This window comes from Oreochromis aureus, linkage group 16 (genome assembly GCF_013358895.1).
Source record: "Oreochromis aureus strain Israel breed Guangdong linkage group 16, ZZ_aureus, whole genome shotgun sequence".
NCBI lineage: Eukaryota > Metazoa > Chordata > Actinopteri > Cichliformes > Cichlidae > Oreochromis > Oreochromis aureus.
Genome location: NC_052957.1, coordinates 24,286,198 through 24,307,840, shown reverse-complemented (window position 1 = coordinate 24,307,840; position 21,643 = coordinate 24,286,198). Strand labels below are relative to the sequence as shown.

At 38.9% G+C, this 21,643-nt stretch overlaps 1 protein-coding gene across 1 annotated transcript in view; it reads right to left on the bottom strand.

Moving 5' to 3' along the window:
* znf385b (zinc finger protein 385B) overlaps nucleotides 1-17,474 on the bottom strand; it is a 53,024-nt gene extending 35,550 nt beyond the window's left edge. Inside the window, exon 1 of the mRNA XM_039599907.1 lies at nucleotides 17,212-17,474. The gene's annotated coding sequence lies outside the window, so the exon portion shown is untranslated. The remainder of the gene's footprint in view (nucleotides 1-17,211) is intronic.
* Between the last annotated feature and the right edge of the window lie 4,169 nt (nucleotides 17,475-21,643).

Genomic DNA, 21,643 nt, shown 5'->3' with positions numbered 1-21,643 from the left:
TACATGTCTCACCAGTTGTCCTTAATCATCCACTGGAAAATGTTGTTATGAGTAATTCTTACCTGAGTTTAATCACAGACTGTTTTTGCACTGTAGCCTCATACTTTAACATATTCTGCTGAGCTCAGCTTGTTATTTAAGGTCTGTGAAGGATTATTATAAAATAAAATCCCTCTGTGGACATTAGTAAAAATATAATAATTGTTATTTCTCAGAATCGTTTTTCATGAGGCCACAACAGACTTGTAATATAATAAGTTTTGGAACAGCAGAAATCAGATGAAATGCGCTCTTATTTAAATAAAACGGCTGCTCTTTTTGTTTTTACACATCATTATAGGAAAGTTAAGTTGTTGCCCAAAGCGAAAGCCCATTGCTCATTAGGAAAATGAAGTTCTTCCATCCTTAGAGTTGTGAGGAAGAGACACAAACAAGGGAATGAAGGAGTCACGGCAGCCCAATGGAAAGCTCCAACAGGTGGAATGACACGTTTGCAGACAGTTCAGACTTCTGTGTGACTGTTTTGCGGTTGTCAGAGAAACGCTGTGCTGTAAAAACACCACCGGTGATGTCACTGTGGTCAGTCCACTCACACGCACAGAGTTGTTTTTCCATCACATTAGAGGACATCGCACAGACTGACATTCATTTCCTGTAGACTTCCCCTAATCCTTAACTTAAGTCTTCCCCTATGAAATGTAATGATTTATGTAGACTTGTTTTCTGCCCACAGTGTGACCGTGCAAACAGATTTAAGTCCTCACTTCATGAGTGATACAAGCACTCACATGAATGATTGCCTGAAGATTTTATCTTTAAATAAAAGATAAAATCTTCTTTGTTCACTTTGTCAAAAGGGGAGCTACTGTTTGCCTCTCAGCAGGTTTAGATTAATAAACACACATTTTTAAAACGATTTATGCCATTGCTATTTTCCTGCAATCTCCAAAGCACACTAAACACCTCGCAAACTAAGTATTCAAATTTTTTTTTACCACAAAAGTTCATTTTTTCCAGTGGATAAGCATTTGAATGAATAAACACCATCACGGCAACCTCCTGAAGCAAACCGCATTTGCAAACTGCTTGACTAATCTAAACATCATGAAGTACATATGGAGCACAAAGCTACTGTCCGGTTTGCTTTCAAGCTCCAGCACAGTCGGTGCGCAAGGCGTCAGATTTTGCATGTGGGCGTCTGCAGAGATCAAATAAACAACATGCAGACATCTTCAGATGTGAAAATCATGGATTGGTGGAAAAAATCACAGACACATTTTTGAGTCATTATTGTTGATTGAGATCCAGATATAACCCATTTGATTTTAACATAAAACACCAGCAATCATGTTGTGACAGCCACTGAAACTAAGGCCTGAGTCACACACGCCTGCAACGGGTGAGTGAGTGGTAGCAAAGACGTGTAAGGTGCTGCACTGAACACCTCCATGTAATTGCTTTGGTCACAAGCAGGTTGCCACAGTCGCCAGTACTTTGTATGGAAGATGCTGACTAGTTTGCAAACACTCTGAAAGTACTTGCCAAGAGCGAAAAAAAAGGTCAACTGAGGGTTATTTTAATGGACAATCGTCCAGTTAAACATATTTATACTGCACAGCTGACATGTCATCAGATATCACCAGTTCTCTTTTGATAAGTTAAGAGACAGCCCCAATAGAAGTATTGTTTTATACTGGCAGTGCTGTGGCTGAGGCTGAGACCATTCTTTGGTAATAAATATTTTTTCTTAAGGTGAACAATCTCCGTTTTGGGTTTGTGGAGCTCTTTTTCTAGTAAATGGTGAGTATTTCCAGACAAGTCAGCATCTTCCACGCAAACTGCTGGTGATCAGAGCAATCATAAACAGGTTTTTGGTGCTGCACCTTCATTGCAACCAATTTCACGCAGCAACCTTCCAGCAACCACTCGTCAGCTGGTCAGGGAATTCACATTTTTGCCTAGTGACTGGAGATTTTCCAGGGGGTCACCAGCCACTCTCCACTAAAAAAAGACTAAAGCAGATCCCAGTAGCAGGCAAGAGTCTTGCACTGCAGGGCCGCTGTCACTGATGTGAGAGTGTGTGTGAAAAGGTGAATGACCTAAAAGGTGTTTGAGTAAAAACATAACCTATGCATGTGTAGGTCACATATATGTTAATCTATTTTAGCACATCCCCTTTTCAGATTAATAAAGGAGACTAAATTAAAAGGTCATTATGATAACTGCCTTAATTAATCTGATCGTTTCTTATACTTATTATTGATTTATTAACTGTTTCTCTCATTGTGAACTGAGACTGTTTTCAGGGATTTAATTTGGATCATGTTTAGATTCAGGGTGTGTTTGTATGAATTTTATGACTGACATGATATTGTACAGATTAAACACACACATATTTATAACAGGAGGCGCAACGAGATTGTTTTATACGTCCAACCTTCACTTCAGGACAATGTGACTTCAGCTCTGTCTTTAAATAGCTGCTTTGCTCCATCAGGACCTGACACTAACTGCTCAAGGTGAACCTCCAGTTCCACACTAAAATCCAGGACTGCACTGCTAGCACTGACTGCTACTGCTAACAAAGGTACCCGAGACCCCAGGGGCCCCGACACTAATGAACGGCCTTCCTGTCCCCACCAGCCACAGGCACACTTAGAGGAAGAAATATACCATGAAATCATTAGACCCACCAACACAGTTATGAACATTAATCAGTTGGAATGAAATGTTTTATGTTGTAAAGCTCACATTCTGAGGTGAAAAAAGAAAAACGGCACCACCGTAGACTAGTTTCTCTTAAAGGTGTTGTGGTTGTTTTTCTGTCTCAAAAACTCCCCACTAGGCTAATTTGAGGATATGATACTCATTTAGTTGAAGTCTTTTTAATGACATGTACTTTAATTATTAACAGATAAAAGTATCTGTAAATGTTATTTTTTCCATATTCTGTTTTTCACCTCCCAAAAAAGGAAACTTCAGGGTCAATGAGATAAACCAGATGTTCCTCTATTACAGACTGTTGGGGATTACCACCGACAATCACACACAAACACACACACAAACACCCACGCAGACACACACACAGATAAACACACTATTGAATGTAGGTTACCCAGCAGGCTGTGCAGGATTTGGTGGGACATGATTGGTTGAGCCAGACGGAGATTGTGGGCCTGGGATTATAATCCGAAGATAAGTGTGTGTATGTGTGCGTGTGTGCATGTCTGCAGTTGTAGCTCATTTAGTATAATCTGTAGTCTAATAATAGAGATTACCACTTGCACTCTTCTGAGCATCTACTGACAGTCGTCTGACTCGACTGCCTGTTCCTCACAAAAAAACTCCTCTGACCTCTCTGTGAGTGTGTGTGAGCACTTCAGAATATCATGGCTGTCCACTGATGGTAGTACACACCAATTATATACCACTGATGGTAGTATATACCAGTTATATACCACTGATGGTAGTATACACCAGTTATAAACAACTGATGATAGTACAGACCAATTATACACCACTAATGGTAGAACACACAAATTATACACCACTAATGGTAGAACACACAAATTATATACCACTGATGGTTGAATACACCAATTATATACCACTGTTGATAGTATACACCCATTATATATCCCTGATGGTAGTATATACCAGTTATTTACCACTGATGGTAGTATATACCAGTTATTTACCACTGATGGTAGTACGCACAAATTATATACCACTGATGGTAGTATGCACAAATTATATACCACTGATGGTAGTATACACAAATTATATACCACTGATGGTAGTACACACCAATTATATACCACTGATGGTAGTATACACAAATTATATACCACTGATGGTAGTATACACCAATTATATACCACCACTGATGGTAGTATACACAAATTATATACCACTGATGGTAGTACACACCAATTATATACCACTGATGGTAGTACGCACAAATTATATACCACTGATGGTAGTATACACAAATTATATACCACTGATGGTAGTACACACCAATTATATACCACTGGTGGTAGTATACACCAATTATATACCACTGATGGTAGTATATACCAGTTATATACCACTGATGGTAGTACATACCAATTATTAGTCCTCCACAGTCTGGACTCTCTGCTCAGTTTAGCTACAGTTCCCCCGCTGTTCTGCATGGCCACCAACTCGCCCAGCTCTCCAAATCTCATGTCTCAATATTCTATCTGTATCCCCTTCAGTCTCCAGTAATCATCTCCTTTATCGAACCACAGTTCGCTAGTTAGTTAATGAAAACAGGCTAGTCTTATGTTAGCATTAACTAACATTAGTCTAATGTGGCTATTAGGTAATTGCTAATAGTTAAACGGCTAATGATAATGTGTGCACTGGCCAGGTTCATGTTTATAACTGCTTAATACTTCAGTGTTGTTGAAACTGGATCAACTCTGATCTTTAATCAACTCTGAAATTCCTCCTAAAGTGTTGTTCAGCATTATGAACATTAACTACTTCAGCTGTTAGTGAGGGGAAGAGCCGTCTGTCTGACTGTTTGCGGTGGTGCTTTGTGAATTTGTGAGTCAGCTGGAGGAAGCATAGATGGCTTTCTCCTGTCAATACTGTCGGAAATGTCTGTCTTTAGTAATGTGAAATGTGTATCTTAAATTAACATTAATTTCAGCATCAATTAATATCTGAGTATGAATTTTCTTTATAACCCATGTATCTACAGAACTTCAACAAAAATGGGGCATCCAATGTGGAGACAGCTGCAACTGTCCAAGGTACAGGTTGTACCTTCTGCTACTAGAAAAAAGAGAAGAGAGCTAGCAGAAAGAGACTGTATTGGCAGTCCTACAGCCTACTGTACCTCAGCTTATTGGATTTCAGAAAATAATTCTGATAGTTTTGATATCAAAGTTACGGTTACACGTTCTTTATTTGTCGTTGTCAATCATCATGAAGAAACACGACAGAATGAAATAACGCAAAACGCAAAACAACCTGTTCCCCTGGAATAACATCTGAACTGTGATGGCTCTTAAACCAGATGAGCTACTATGTCTGGTTGTCATTTTATTTTGTTAATCAGTGTTGTGCCTCCTTGCAAATTCAGCCTAGTAAATAATTAATTTGCAAAGCGCACCAAAGTGGGGCCTCCCTCCACAGGTTACACCGCCAATCTTCATTCACCGGACTCCCAGTAGAAATGTCTAAGATATCAACCAGCCAAAATGTGCATCAGTTTTATTCACAGTAACAGAAGCTAAGGACTCAAAGCTGAGGCCAGAAAAAAACATCTACTTTGCCCGATAGATGAGAAGATGACTACGGCATCATTTCTTTCTCAACATGCTGACTCATCAAACATTCAACAGTTGCTCCACTTAACTAATGGAGGAAGAAACACGAGACAAAAGCAGAAACGCACACCTTGGCAGACAGTTTAAGTTTCTCCTCTTCCAAAGGTATTTCAGACAGCGCGTTGAAGTTTAGAGCTGACTGAATGACATCACAGACGAGAGGATGTTAAGTGTGAAAATGTGCCACCTTTTCTATAAACGGAACACCCGTCACCTTCATGTTGAGGACACTGTGACTTTGTGTTTTATGGTATTAACTTTACTGATGTTTTCCTGCTGACACACACAGTCGTCCTAACTGAGTGGCAGGTATTTCAACACAGGGCCAGTCAAGTCACTAAACAAATCTTTACTCTTTTTGTTTTTGGCGCATTTTACTTGCTAAACATGCAAGTTTAACAGCCAAAAAGGAGTGATGAATCTCCTTTACCATAGTCCAAAATGAACTGATAACAGGCACTGTGTGTGTAAAGCTTGGTATAGCTCATGTCTTTGTGCCAAGGAGCTTCACAGACGTCCAGAAACCTCTACTGCCATACTACTGCACTGGCTGACATGCTCTTTCATTAGACTGAACAAACACAGCTTCACTCAGTACACACCATCCCTCTGTCTTGGGGGTCAGAGGATTAAACAGTCTCTACAGTATAAAATGTGGATTATTCTACTGCTGAAGAGGGTTTCCAACAAATGCAGTAATTAGCTCTGTGTCATTACTGAGGCTCCTCAGTAAAATGTATATTATATAAAGCAAACATTGGACTTGAAGCAGAGGTCCAGAGGTTTTACTAGATTTTTTAAATTTATAGTAGTGAAATAACAGAGTAGGTTAAACCTGTTTAAAATATGTGATTAACAGCAGGCTACCGGTTTTCCTACACACAAAAAAGCAGAGGCAGAATTCAAAAAGGAAAGAAGTTCGAATCCACTGTGTTTCCTCCCCTGTCCGCTGACAAATGCATAAACAGAGTTTGAATGGTGGATCAGATTGGGGAAGTTGCAGAAACAGTGTAGCACACTGTTTTTTGAGTGTCAGAAGCATTGGTTTTGGATTTTCAGTAAGAGTTGTTGACAGTAATAACAAAGCAGAATAACATATTTGTCCTTCACCACGACAGCCTCCTGAACACATTCTCCATAATTACTCGTTTAAAATGTGAAGGTATCAAACTGCAGAGCACAGTTTTCATCAGCATGTACAGTAGTGTGCAAAAGTCTTAAGCTAACCTTCTTTTCTTTATATTATTTGGTATGACCACATTTTCTTCAATACAGTCTGAACTCTTTTAGCCAATCTTTCTTTTAATTTCTTCCTGAAGGACTCTTTGGATGTTGGCTGCATTTCGTTCTGTTCTCTGTCAAGACAATCCCACACTGCTTTAATAATATTGAGGTCCAGGCTCTGGGGATCCAATCCATGACTGACAGTGGTCAATTGTGTGTTTTTCGATCCAGGTATGCTTTTACTACATTTTCAGTGTGTTTGGGATCATCGTCATGCTGAAAAATTAATCTAGATGTTCTCCAGATGGTTCTGTATGGTGAATCAAAATCAGATGGTAATTACAGATTGATTGCTACCACTTTTGTCAAGATCAACACCACTGACTGAAATGTAGCTCCACACTGTTAAAAAAAAATCCTAAAAAAACAGTAATATTCCGGCAGCTGGGGCGCCAAAATAATACCATAAAATAACAGAAAATAACTTTCTCATAAAAACACAGTTATTTTCAGTAATGACAATACAGTTTGTTGCCCTAATTTTACATGGGATTTTGCCTTTTTCAAGTGCTTTTAAACATTAAATTAGGAACATGTTAATGTGATTAAACAATGAAATTACCTATAAACAAGGTCAATGAATGTGGCAATATGAATAATAATACTTAAATGTACAGAAATATACAGTTAACAGTTGGTTTAAATAATAATGGATTGGATGCCCTGGGACAGACTGACAGAAGCGAGGCTGCCATATCACACCATCGGCCCCTCTGGCCATCTTCACCAAGGACACAACGACCGAGAGCGTCCGAGCCGGGGCTCGAACCGGCAACCTTCTGATTAAAAGGCGAACTGCCAACTCTTGAGCCACGATCGCCCTAAATAGCAATAATTATTATTATTATTTGATGCAAAAAAAAGTTTATGACAATCATTTTATATACTTTTCCATAGCATTACATTTGAATTTAACAGTTCAATCTTTCAAATAACGGACACATATTTGTGAAATCATGATACATTTGTGAATGTATTTTAACAATCTAAATATGCATATGTACAGACAAATACATTTAAAAAACAAGAAAATTATGTTTTATTACATTACAGTGATTTTACGTTAATTTACATTTGAAATGTGAAATCACAGTCTATTTATGTAAATTTAATGATATTCTAGAAGAACAGAACAAAACTGTAAAATACACAGTAAAATACTTTTATATTAGGATTTTTTTTTACAGTGCAAACCAGAGAGCCTCAATATGTGTTCTGTTTTTCTATCCAGGTATATTCTTACTGGGTTTTCAGTGTGTTTACGATAATTGTCAAGCTGAAAAATGAAGTTGTTACAATACGAATTTTTTCTGTGTTCTATTCTGTATTCATTAATTTTGACAACGTTCCCACTCCCCTGTACATATTGATGACAATTTGAACAAACAATTTCAAATTTGGATTTATCACCGTATAAGACTTGTTGGGACTGATTTTCAGCCCAGTTCTTGTGTAATTTGTCCTATCTCAGCCTTTTCTCCCTGTTTCCCTTCCGTAAGAATGGCTTCTTTCCATTGAGACCATTTGTAATGAGGCTTCAGTGAACACCTGATGGATTAATTGAGGGCCCATTATTCATCTAACAGGTTCTGTGTCAGGTCTTTGCTGGAACACGACTACCCCATGCTGTTCATCTGCTAGTTTTTAGGCCTCCACATGTTCATTTGTCCTCCACTTGTCCAGTTTCCTCATATCCTTTGAGAACACACTGCACACCATATTGGGATACACCAAGGTTTCAGCTAATTGTGCTTTCAAAGTCATCAAACAATTTTATGCCAGTTACTTGTGTTATCTTTGGCATTACTCATAAATACTACTATAGAAATGGGAACAAACTCTGAGTTTGCAACAGAGTGCCTGATGATAAAATTTCAGATTGGTTCTTTGCTTAGTTGTCTGTGTAGTGTAGACACGACACTGGCTTATCTCTTGGGTTAGGTGCCTTTTCACGCTCGAATGACTCATAGATAAATGTAAAGTTGCTTATTAAAAATCATCTTAAAATGTTGGAATAAAAACTTTGAAAGACCCTCAGAAAACCTGGAGGAGTATTGCTCAAGACTACTTTAAAAATCACAACAAAATCTGGCTGCTCGGAAGCTAAATATAAAGAAATGCAGGGTCACTCAATACTTTTGCACAATACTGTAGCTATACTGATTCTCTTAGACGGCCTTATGATCAGTAAAACAGCAATTTCATGTCTGAGTGCAGCAGAACAGAAGTTACTATCTATACGTTAACAAGAACTTCTGGGATCAATTCAATAGTTTCTGCTCTTTTAATTATATGGTGATAAAAAATATAAGAACATGTCAATGACAAGAATTAAATTGTGAGATCAGCTATATATTAAAAAATGATTTATGAGATGAGCATGAGAGAAGGCAAGGTTTAAAGAGATGACATATGAGTATCCATCACTATCTTTTCACCACCTGCAATTTGCCATTTTACAAGACATTATATGATTGACCGCCTCAAGGACAGTGACTTCCTGAAGTGTCCTCTGGTTGTCTCTGAGCTTACAAGCAGTTCAATGAATAATCCCTCCATAAAAGGATTGTCAGAATTTCACAGAAAACAAGGATACAATATGTTACTGCATTTTAGAGGACTATACATTAGATTTTATGATTTTGTGTATGTGAAAGGCATTATTGCAGTCCTTTCCCCTGAATGCTAACCACATGATATTCAGCATACAAACAAGGTCTTCCGTCACATTGCCCCTGACCAACCCAGACCAAAAGATAATATGTTTTTCTTATTGTTTCAGCTGTTTCAGAGCACAAAAATCCCGAACATGGACGATAATTTCAGAACCAGCTGGATTAGTGTGGACGTGGTCTGAGTGTCTGTCTCACAGGTGGAACTCCTGACAACTTTCCACAGTCTCTCAACTGATGACACAGCGTGTGAGAGTGTGTTGTGCAGTGTGACCTTCAAAATCTCAGTGTGTGTGTGCGTGCGTTTGTGTGTGTGTGTGTGTTTGTGATACCTCAGAGACATGAGTCGCATGGAAACACTTCATCACTGCCATCCTATTTACATGCACACACTTTTTTCTTTCAAACACACGCCCACATATACAGCCGACTTTTCCTTCGTATGCTTCTGTTCTTTTTACACAGTGACACACATACACAATGGTGTATCTGTCAATTGTGTTTCTGATAATAATCACCCAATCACATTTCATTACTGTCAACATTTACTTTTTGTCACATGACAGAAATTTAATTAAAACTTCCTGAAACAACATGGAAGCAGGTGCAAACACACACACACACATACACAGGTAACGCCATAAATCACAGCAGACAGAATGGGAGTAATGAGGAGGCTAGCTGTTAGTGCTATGCACTGTAGGAAGCATGTAGCTAACTACTCCACATACCCTCTGTGTCACTGCTAAAGTCACAGCACACCGCATGCGAGGGTCAACACAGTAGGGCTGTTTCACACTGTTGTCAGGGCGAACAATGTATATGTGCTTCAGCATTATCTGAAACATTCGCTTATCAAAACTACCAAGCAAACACTACTTACTCTGAGTTTTATTTCAGATGTATCAACAGTAATGCCATGACTGCACTGATGCAACTACATTTATTTAAAGGAATAATCTGACGTCTTGGAAGTGCCTTTCTTGCTGTGAGTTGAGAAGAAGCTACTCTGGTGTGTTTCTGTTACAAGATTACCTACAAAATATAGCTTCTCTGTCTAAAAAAAAAAAACACTCAGCAAATCTGGAAGAATGGGCCAGCAGGGGAAAACTAATGTGATTATGAAAAAACTTCCAGCTCTATCAAAGGGAAACAGCCCTCAGCTCCCTTCTTCTGTGACCTCATTAAATATTTTCCTGATGACTTTATGGTCTCAATTACTAATTTCAGATCATTCTAAATTAAGGCTAAAATTAAATAATTCAATTCAATTTTATTATACAGTGTATTATACAATTCACAACAGTTACATAAAGCTGCTTTATATTGTACGGTAAAGACTCAATAACTTAGAAAGAAACCCCCAAAAATCAAGGAGCTAGCTCTTGGTAACAGCGGTGAGCAAAAACTACATTTTAACAGGAAGATACCTGCAGCCGAACCAAGCTTAGGGAAGGACAGCCATCTGCCACAACCAAATGGGTGTGAGCGGAAAGATTAGAATGATCATATCTGAACTGAGCACTAAATCAGAGAAAAAGTCTGTGAAATCATAAAGATATTCTAAGTAAGAGTCAGTTAGTTGATAAATAACAACAACTAAAACAGTTTTTTGACTTTTCCAATTAGGATGGATACGGCTAAGAGAAAGGCTTTCAAATTAACTGGAACTCTGTTTGTGCCTATAGTTGATTAATAAGCTAGAAGGAAAGAATGCTGCCACTCCTCCTCCTCAGCCGATGCTTCTGACAGTAAATATGCTGATTCCTTAAACTAATATCTTATATTTTTCTTTCTTCATGATTTTTTTATACTTACATTTTTTTTATTTATTTTTTGCTGAACATGGTGTCTATAGGAATGAGGTTTGTGGGGGAAGAAGTCGGAAACTACAGAGAGACATGTGAGACTGCAATTCTCCTTCCTGGTTCCAACTCTGGATACTGACATGTTGGGGTGTTTAATATACTTGGGCAAATTTCTCGAAAGCAAACCTGCCTCTAAAGTGGGAAGGATGCCATCTTTTGTAACAAAGCTCATTAGAGTCAGAAAGTAAGATTATCCAGGGTGTGCTCATCTCTCAGCCTCTTGTCCTCACATCAGCAAAACACGATATATCTATAAAAGATAGACATAACTTCCATATATTAAAGACAAGGTTTTTAATGCGGATGCGCATTAAACCTGTAATGTTTTTAATAATCACAGGTGCGATAACTGTGGTTGTAAAAAAGACTTATAGTTCTATAGAAGACAGTGGAGAAACAGCCCTGCAACTGATCTCTGTAAAACATTTTCTGACGAGTTTATTGACTCAGTCACTCATTTTAGGTCATACTAAAAAAAAGATTAAAGTCCCCTACACAACTGCATCAAGAAGAACATCTGGCATTAAATTAAATCAAACACACAAAGCTATACGCTGTAGTGACCCCTTGTGACAAATGACCAGTTTTATTGTACTGAATAATAATACGAAAGTCCATTTTATAAGTTTTGGTCACACCATATTTCAGAAAGTAGGGTTATTTATGGTAAACTGTGATTTCACACTCTCGTCCGTTCCTTTCTCATCACATGTGGTTTCAAAACATCAAGATGGCAACGGTAAAAAAACTCATCTTGAGACTTTGATATGGGACCTGACAAACAAGTGGATGACTTCGAGGTAGCTACTTCCACTTTATATACCGCCTATGTACAACACTAAACTAATTTTTAAGTTTTAAATATTTAGAGTTGAGGCTTAATATTTGATTTCACACATCACTGGGTGGCCATTTATACTGTATGTGGTTTCAAAATGGTTAGCTTAGCTTGTCATAAACACTGCAATCTCCAGCTCCACCACAGACCGACCCTGACATGTGACATTATGTCATGTTGTTTTTTGTTGCTGTATGGAATAAAGACAGAATTACATGTTCACAAGCTTTCAGATGTTGGTTAGTGGATTTAGGATGTTAGGCCAGCTGTTTTTATATATTAAGGTAAGCTGGCTGGCTGCAGGCTTCTATGTTATAGAGGGGGATACTGACATTCTCAGCAACAGTTACATCCCCACCTCATATTAAATAATTAATCCACACGTAATGTGATCTTAATTAAATATTGATGTCAAATCTCTGCTCTAACTGAACAAAGATAAAGTTGTTACAGTGAGGACATTACACCTGTCTGCTGCCAATCAACACACACACACACATATACACACACATAGAATAAAACTACAATAGATTTTGTACAGAAAGAACAGTTTGTGCTTACATCACGATGTGCGTGCGCGTGTGTGTGTGTGTGTGTGCTCTCTGCAGGTTTCTAAACTAATCTGTCCTGACGTAACAACATGCTGCTTCTCAATCTGCCCACTGCTGGAGTCCTGGCAGACGGACACACAAACGCAGTGTTTAGTAATGTAGTCATGCTCTATAAATAGGTAAAATTGATTTGTGTGGAGGAGAAGTGTGTGTCTTACAGTAGGACAAATCTACATTTACTGTCCAACTGGACAAAAGAAACCAACAATCCAGGCAGTCTGATGGTTAACAGCCCATCCCGACGACCCTTCAGCAGCTTAATACAGTCTACATTTTTTTAAAGACAAATGCCTCTCCATCTGTTTGAGAGTATCTTGGGTTTAGTCCCAAAGATAAAGGTCAGACAGCCAACATGGACGAGGCTCTGTGAACATTTTGCCAGTTTGTCTGTCCATCGCCACCTGAACATCGTATCTATTAACTCAACATACTGCACGGTGTTGTCAGCCACAGTAACAGCTCTCATTGTTGCCTATCAGACAGAACTGTCATCTCATTAACTCTGGAAATGGACTCTATGCAATCCTGTGGAAGACTAAGCACACCTTATGACTCGTATAACACCATTAGCAACAATAACTTGGACTTGATTCTTTTCTTTTTCAGTCGTTCTGCTGTGGATTTGGGATGTGCCAGGGATCATTGTCATGTTGCATGACCCAGTTTTGGCCAAGCTTTAGCTGTCGGACACATGGCTACACGTTTGACTCTTTGGTATATAGAGGAGTTCATGGCTGCAAGGTGCCCCATCTCCACTTTGTTTTTGTCTTTGTGAAGGACATTGTTCCAGATGTTTTGTGGTTTATTCAGATGCAACTTTACAAACCTGAGCCTTATTACCATGTTCTTTTTAGAGAGAAGAGGTTTTCTTCTGGCAGCCCTCTGGCAAAATGCTAACTCTTGGGTTTTTTGCAGTTACTCTGAGCATTGTTCAGTCTTTACTTGGTGGGAATTTGCCAGGATTTCACTTCTGGTAGGACCTGAAAATACCTGACTGCTACTTACCCTCTGAAGGCGCATGGGATCAGTAAGGATGTACTTAATATTTCACAGGACTGCCCAGAGTATTGGGAAAACTTTCTGTTTCACATGACTGTAGATGCTACAATTTAAGATGTTTATAGCAGCTAGTTTTTTAGCTAATTAAACTTTTAAAAATATACCAAACAACTTGATTAAAGGTTTTAAAATATCAGCAGCCATGCTGACATCAGCATACTGTACTGAAAGTGGTTACATTTCTGCTAGTATTCCTGGTGCCAGTTAACAGTGATAGTAATCATTTACTTGACTAATCACACAAATCCTGACCTGCATTGACTTCAGTCACGAGTGGATTAACTTATGTTGCTGGGAGGGGGATTGCTTTTTTATTCCATCCATTTTCTTTGCCCCTTTTTCACCACAACCACAAGTTGAATAAGTGCGCCCTGACTAGACAGGTTGCTGGGGTCAGCACAGAGAGACAAATAATCACACACTCCCACAATCACACTGAAGCCAATTTAGAATCACCAATTAGCCTAACACGACCCACAGTGGGACAAAGCTAGAGTACCTAAAGAAATCCACAGAGAAGGATCAACCAGGAGGTTTGAAGCAACCATCTCGTTGTCAAGTGATAGTGCTAACCACCAGCATGCACCAGCATGCACCAGCATGCTACCCTCAGTTTTCACACAAATGCTATCATAGCACGTATTCTGCTGAAATGTCAGGGAGTTTATATATCTAACAGACATTTGCTAAGTTAAAATGGTCCAACACACACAACAACAGTGTAATAACCAGTGCTCAATTTTACCAACAGTATTTATTATTCCCTTGATCAAACTGTTAGCATTCATATACTCTACTCATATATATCCAGTTTTTCTGGTTCTCTTTTGCTTGGGGGTTTCTTTTGCTCACTGCGAATGTTTTCATGCTCTCTCTTTGACTTTCAGCATCCCCTTTACGTCTTTAAAAGAAGGCTTCTGCTTTAGTTAAGTTGATTGGTGTTAATTAGACACAGAGGGGACAGAGAGACATTGAAGGTCAAAACAAAGAGTAGCAGTCACAGAGCAGGGAACGAAGGAAGGAAGAAAAACAAGATAAGGATGGATGCTCTGCTCACTGCTGAACAATGGGGAAAAAAAGGTTTCCAGGTCACAAAGAACATGCAAGAAAAACTGAGGCACAAGGAAAGGAAAGGAAAGGAAAGGAAAGGAAAGGAAAGGAAAGGAAAGGAAAGGAAAGGAAAGGAAAGGATTAGGCATCTTAGGGCAAGTCTGGTTCTGTCAGAGCAGCAACAGTCCAGCTGATCAGGGAACCAACATTAGAGTAATTAACTCCATAACATTCCCGTAACCCCAAACTCCAGGGCTGTGTTAACTCTTTTACAGTGTAAACCCAGCGCAGACACACACAGACACACACACGCACACTTACATCACACTGTCATCTATGTGAAAATTAACATCTCCATGACAAAGCGAGAGTGAGACAGGACAACGCTGGACAATTTGGACTCTGTGTGTGTGTGTGTGTGTGTGTGTGTGTGTGTGTGTGTGTGTGTGTGTGTGTGTGTGTGTGTGTGTGTGTGTGTGTGTGTGTGTTAGTAACAGGCATGAATATGCTCTATTCTCTCTCCCCTTTAGTCCTGACTTTAAAATTATATTGAACAGCATTTATATTTAACTACAGTTTTTAAAAATGCTTAAAATTTCATAAATGAATCAGGCTGATTTTCATCTTCTTGACTTGCTGCGGTGTAGTCCCTGGGCTTTCCTTGAGTTCATATTCGTTACTTGTGTTATTTTGTTAATGAGGCTTCCGTGTGCACTCTCCTATGATCCCCTATCCTCATGTTTCACTGTTAGTTAACCGTCCTTTAGTTACTTCCTGTTTTACTTAGAGAGTTTGTTTTTTCATGTGTCTTGTTTCTTTTTCTTTGTTTTGTCCTATGCTTGGGTCCTCACCACCACTGCCCCAAACCAGTGTATGATATTCATTATTTCCTTTTTTCCATGTACAAACTCAATTTGAAAAGTCACTACTGCTTTGAAAGCATTTTCTATTTAAGCTAGTTAATCCGCTGGTGAATCTATATACTGCTACTACTAAAGACTGTCAGGTACCTGCGGTCATACTGATACTCAAATAACCACTCGTTACAACCAAGGTGTGCAGAAGAGCATCTCTAAATGCACAACACACTGAGTTCTGAAACAGAAGGGCAGCAGCAGAAGACCACACCTCGGTGCCACTCCCGTCCGCTAAGAACAGGAGACTGAGGCTACAATTCACACAGGCTCAAAACTAAGGATTTAAAAAATGTTGGGCTGCAACATTTGGATGGTAGGCTCTTAATTTGCCATAAATAACATGAAAGCATTGATTCACTCTGCCTTGTATCAGCAGTTCAGGCTGCCGGTGGAGTAATGGCACACTTTGAGCCCCTGAAGCATAATGTGTATGTCTCAAAGCTCAAATCATCTCAAACTGATTTTTATAACATGACAATCAGTTCACTCAAAAAACCTCCACAGTCACCAAATCTCAGTCTGGCACCTTTTTGGAACAATTTTTCATGATAGACGGGCAGCTGATAAATCTGCAGCAACTGTGTGACGCTGTCTCGTCGATAGGAACGTTTCCAGCACCTTGTTGAATCTGTGCTGTGAAGAATTAAGGCAGTTCTGAAAGTGTCTGGTGAGTCAGTGTACACCTCTGTATAATTCTGAAGTACAATACCCGCCTATTTAAATTTTACTTTTACCTCATGAGAGTTAAAAACATTATCCTTTTGCTCACTGCTGCAGTCCCTTTGTTGGACTTTTATTGTGTAGGTTGTGCAGTGTTGGTAGGTATCTTACTCAAGTACGTGACAAAAGTACAAATGTGAGTTATTGTTATTTCTTTTAATAACTTCTGCAAAAATTCAAAAACAGCTTGATTGATTGATTGATTTAATTAATCAAGACATAGGTGATTATCTTTAGTGACGCAAAGAATTTTTCGCCATATCACCAACTTTTAAAATATGACTACTTGTGGCGTTTTCTCAGTTAAAGTGAATAATTTAAAGGTATGACTGTGAAATAGGCAAGTGATGGTGTCAGCTGAGGACTCTGGGTGATTGAAAGAGATGCGTTTCTCTCCATCTTCCAGCATATTTATAATGCAACTCAAAAACAGAAACCTCAGCAACTATCATTGCGTCGGTGATATCAATTTGTGACATGTAACCGAACCATATTGAGTTTGCTTGTAATGAAATGTGCTATATAAATAAAATTAGCATTGCCACACACTCTTAGGGGTCATGTCTCTGCATTTACATTTTCTTTAATATGAGACTTTCAGTGCCCGACATGGTGTAGAGTAAATGAATGTATGCTCAGTCTAATCATTTGAGGCAGTAGAAGAGAAACTGGCCACAAATTTAAATGAGATATATGTAAATGGGAAAACTATTATATTTAAACGCTCGTGCTAAAGCTTTATTTATCAAAGGAAAGAAGAGAAAAGCAAAGACGCGTGAGCAGGTGAATGAATGAGAGGAGAGAAAGAAGCAGGTGGAAGGTGACTTACCGGAGGACGAGGATGGATGGATAAAGAAAGTAGAGTCCTGCTTGGTTTGAAGCGCACAACTCCGCTCGCGCTGTCAGCTCCGTACCATTCACTGATAATCAATACTGAACCGATCCGAGTCTCCGCTCTGTGAGTGCCCGCGTGCGGTTTAACTGATCGGTCATCGATCGTCCATCCCATTCATCCATCAGGTATCCGGACACTGATCAACTCTGTAGGAGCAGCGGAGTGCCGCGCGCTCTGCGCTGCACTGACCAGAGAGGTAGTGCTGCGCATGCGCCGCCACACACATAAACGCGTAACCCCATACACAAACGGCGACAGAGAGCAAAAGAGAGAAGCTTAAATACACCCGATGAAAAACAAAAAAGAAATACACGTGGATGGACTTCAAAGAAGACGGGCCTTTACCTGCCTGCGCGTGCGCCCGTTTGAGTGAGTGCGCGTGAAATGCAGCTTCTCCTTGATTTGTTTTCAGCCTTTTGTTGTTGGCAGAAAAAAAGCAGGTGAAACCCATTTAAAAACTGTAAATACTGGCTGCAGAGCGCGGACACACACACACACACACACACTTTTGCCAACGGTGCTCAGTGTTTGTTGTCCTCTGTCAGTATTTACTGTCAACTCACCTGACCGTGACGTCAGGCGTCATGGGTGTTATTTTATGCTTTCATTAAGTCTCTGGCATTTCAAAGACTAATCAAGATCATCTGCATCAAATACTGTATAACGTTCAATTAAAACAATTAACCTTTTTTAAATCAAAGTTTCATGTTCAAAAATTCATGGTTGTGTCCTTGTACCTGACCATTTTCCTACATGTATATATATATATATATATATATGTATATATACATATGTCCTTGGAAGCTTCTTAAAGAAGACCCCAGGTGCAGTGCTATGTAAAGATGCCCCTGAGACAATTCAGCACATAACAGCAGGGTACAAGGTGCTAGCAGGCAGGATATACATGGAATGCCAGCTGGGCAAGTGGCTCCAGTAGATCCCAGGAAGAAAATCGGAGATCTCTGTCCAGAAGTCCTAGAAACAGCTAAGACACTGTGCAGGACCCAGGCCTCTGGTAGAGGACCCGAGCTTGAAGATTAAAGATTGCCCGCAGCGCCGAGAGGTGAATATATATATTTACATTTTTTTTCTTGTTAAGCTACCTAACACAGATCTATGAATCTTTCAAGCGTAAAAACCCTACTACCTCAACTGATTAGCCAGTGTTGTGTATACACTAAACAGACAACGTAGCAAAGAAGCAATTTTAAATTGTGTCATCAGGCACTTTGTTTCTAGCAGTCTGTCACAAAACTTTATAATTTGTTCCCATTTCTTTAGTTGAATCAAAGAAAATCCCGGGGATAATACAGTTTGACCAATAAGAAGATGATTCCAAAAACCATATCTCTGTATGGTGTGCATTGTGTCCTTAAAAGAGTTGAGGAAACTGGAGAAGTGAAGGACAAAAGAAGATGTAATACCATGTGGAAAGCATCTAACTAGCTTCATTTTCAGTATGGCAATGTTTCCAAACACACTGCCAATACAGTAAAAGCATACCTGGATAGAAAAATGCACAAAGGAACATGGATGATGGATTGGCCTCCCCAGTGTATGGACCTCAACATTATTGAAGCAGTGTGGGATCATCTTCCAGAAAACAGAAAAAAAGCAGACAATTTCTGAATATCCTTTAAGAAGCCCGGGGAACTATTCCTGAAGACTACTTAAAGAAATTAGAAGAACGCTTCGCCAAAGCATTTTGTTTGCATTGAAAATAAACGTGGTCATACCAAATATTAATCTTCTATCTACTAATATTTATTAATATTAATATTAACTCTGTTTTTGCCTTATATAATGGAATTCAGTTTACGTTTGCACATACTTAAAAAATCGCTGCACCCCTCCCAAAAATTATACATACATATATATGTGTATATATACATATATATGTATGTTTTAGAAAAAGTATCTCATCTTTCTGGCTCATAAAAACTGAAAACTAACTAAGGTTAAGACCACCTGATAATACAAAAAAACATATGTAGAAAAAGGCTAAATAGGAGCTGATGAATGAAATGTACTCTACATTTTAAACATTAATATAAACATGTCCCTGTCATTACCAAACACTGTTTACTTTTATTTATGCATTTGGTCGTTTAAGTCATGTTTTGCTCTCCATACAAAGCAGTCCACTGACAGGAGGTAATATTAAGCAGGAGTTTCATCTGTGCCACACTGAGCCTAACACACACACACACACAAAATCAGCTGTTCAGTCCCTACATCATTTGCTTCTTGGACAGCCGGGTGCAGATTCTTCACTTCAAACAGTTCAAACAGGTAACGCACCGACAGAGAGGCGCGACATTTCACACTGCTGAGACAAATGCTCCTGCCCGTCTCTGCCAAACCAAGGCATGATGGGAAACTCCTGGAGGTGACCTCGCGTGTTCTCTGTAATAAGTCTGGCGTGTTGTTATAGTTCTCTTTCTGCAAACACACAAGCACACTGCTGCACTTGATGACACGATTCTCCACACACTGTAGTTCATTTGGATCCACATGCCATGTTGCTGCCCCAGATACTCTCTGGGACACCAGCTGTGTATTAATCCACCACTGAAAATACTTTAAGTAACATGTGCTAAAAACTACAGTCTGCAGCCCTTTTAGGGCATTACTCAGCATTTTCTGTTTTTTAAATACAAGTACATATTTGTGAGCTGTCTTCAGTAGGGGGGAAAGGCTTAAATTTGCAAAAGGAAGGATGGGGGGGGACAACAAATATTGGCAGATTTGGTTTTATATTTTAATGGGATTTACTGATGGTTAGAGGAATATTGGCAGCTGGTTAATCCTTTAAGAGGGTCTCTTATGTTCATTTCAGGTTCTCTCTATTTTTTGGGATTCCAGTTGAGCAGCTTTGCATGATTCACAGTTTTTGTTTTTAAATTATTATCTGTCCTAAACTGGTCCTTCATACAGACCCTATGCTTTATCCTGTCTGAAGTCAGCCTTTTTTAAGCCAATCCTCCCATTTCAAAGAAGCACGTCCTCCTGATTGACCAACTTCTGGAAGGATGCAGAAAAGCAGCACGCAGTGTTTGCAAGCTGCAGAGTAGATGTCCATATAAGGAAATCCACAGTGAAAACTGGAAATCTAGTAATTGCAACATTAAACTTCCTTATCCTTACCCTGAGCCACTAAACAACAGACCTAAGTGTGGAGTTTGCTGTGGTGCAGGCTGTCGAGGCAAGACTGGAAACACCAAGCCTTTACAGAAAAATTGCTATAAATTAACTGGCCCATCAGTATTCTGCAGCCCAGAGAGAGAGAGAGCACATTACACCTGTCCTTACATCTGTTTCCTGTCAGTTTTCATATTGATTTTGGGAATCCTTTACTTGTTGTTAAAACACTGAATGGTCTTGCCCAGCTGTATGTCTCATATACTTAGAGTGCATGAACTAGTATGGTCCCTCGGGTCCTCGAGCACAAGTAGCTCCAAAGTGCAGGATAGAAACATTTGAGGAGGCAGCTTTTACTTTCATGCTCTGACCTGCAGTCTGCAGGAGGGCTTGAGGTGAAACTGGAGATGTTTAAAATCTGCTCAGGGACATTAAAACTGAAACCCTCTTTAGCTGAGCTTTTGATTAGGCTTTAATTCAAGTTTCAGTTCAGCTCAGCTGTATTTCTATAGCACCAGTTGACTTTGTTTTATTAGGTAAAGACCTTGAGGGTGACAGTGGGATGGAAAAACTCCCTTTTAACAGGAAAAAACCTTTACAGATATTGGTTATTTTTTATGTAGTTACATTGTATCCAGATTGTAAAATTTGTATTTTTTAATGGTTTCTCTCCTTAAATCTTTTAATGGATTTCATCAGAATGATTCCATTTTATTCACTTAGGTACTCTGCTGTATATGCTATGCATTCTGTTCTATTTATTTAATCATTATATCTTTTCACATATAATATGTATTTTAATATATTACTTATATGTGAATATGTATTTTGTTCATATTATCTGCTTAAATATTTGAACATATATATGCAAATTAATATTTTATTTGTTTTTAATTTCATCCAAATGTTCACTAAACACTCCATTTTCAAAAAATTTGAATTTTCTGACAGTTATGTCATGTTTCAGGCTTTAAAGGTTTAACCAGATGCTCGGACCACCTTAACTGGCTCCTTTGGATAGATATTAAGTAAAATGTTTTTCGGGTTGTTTTTTTTAATACGTAAAAAAATCTAAATGCCTTACTAGATGTGTGGCTACGTGTCCAATATGTGGTGCAGAGTGTGTTCAGGTTGTTGTCGCAATTCACCAGGAGACAACAACTTGAATTGTAATCTTTGACTGCTAACTGCTGGATGAGTAAATAAGCGAACGCTAGCAAGCCAA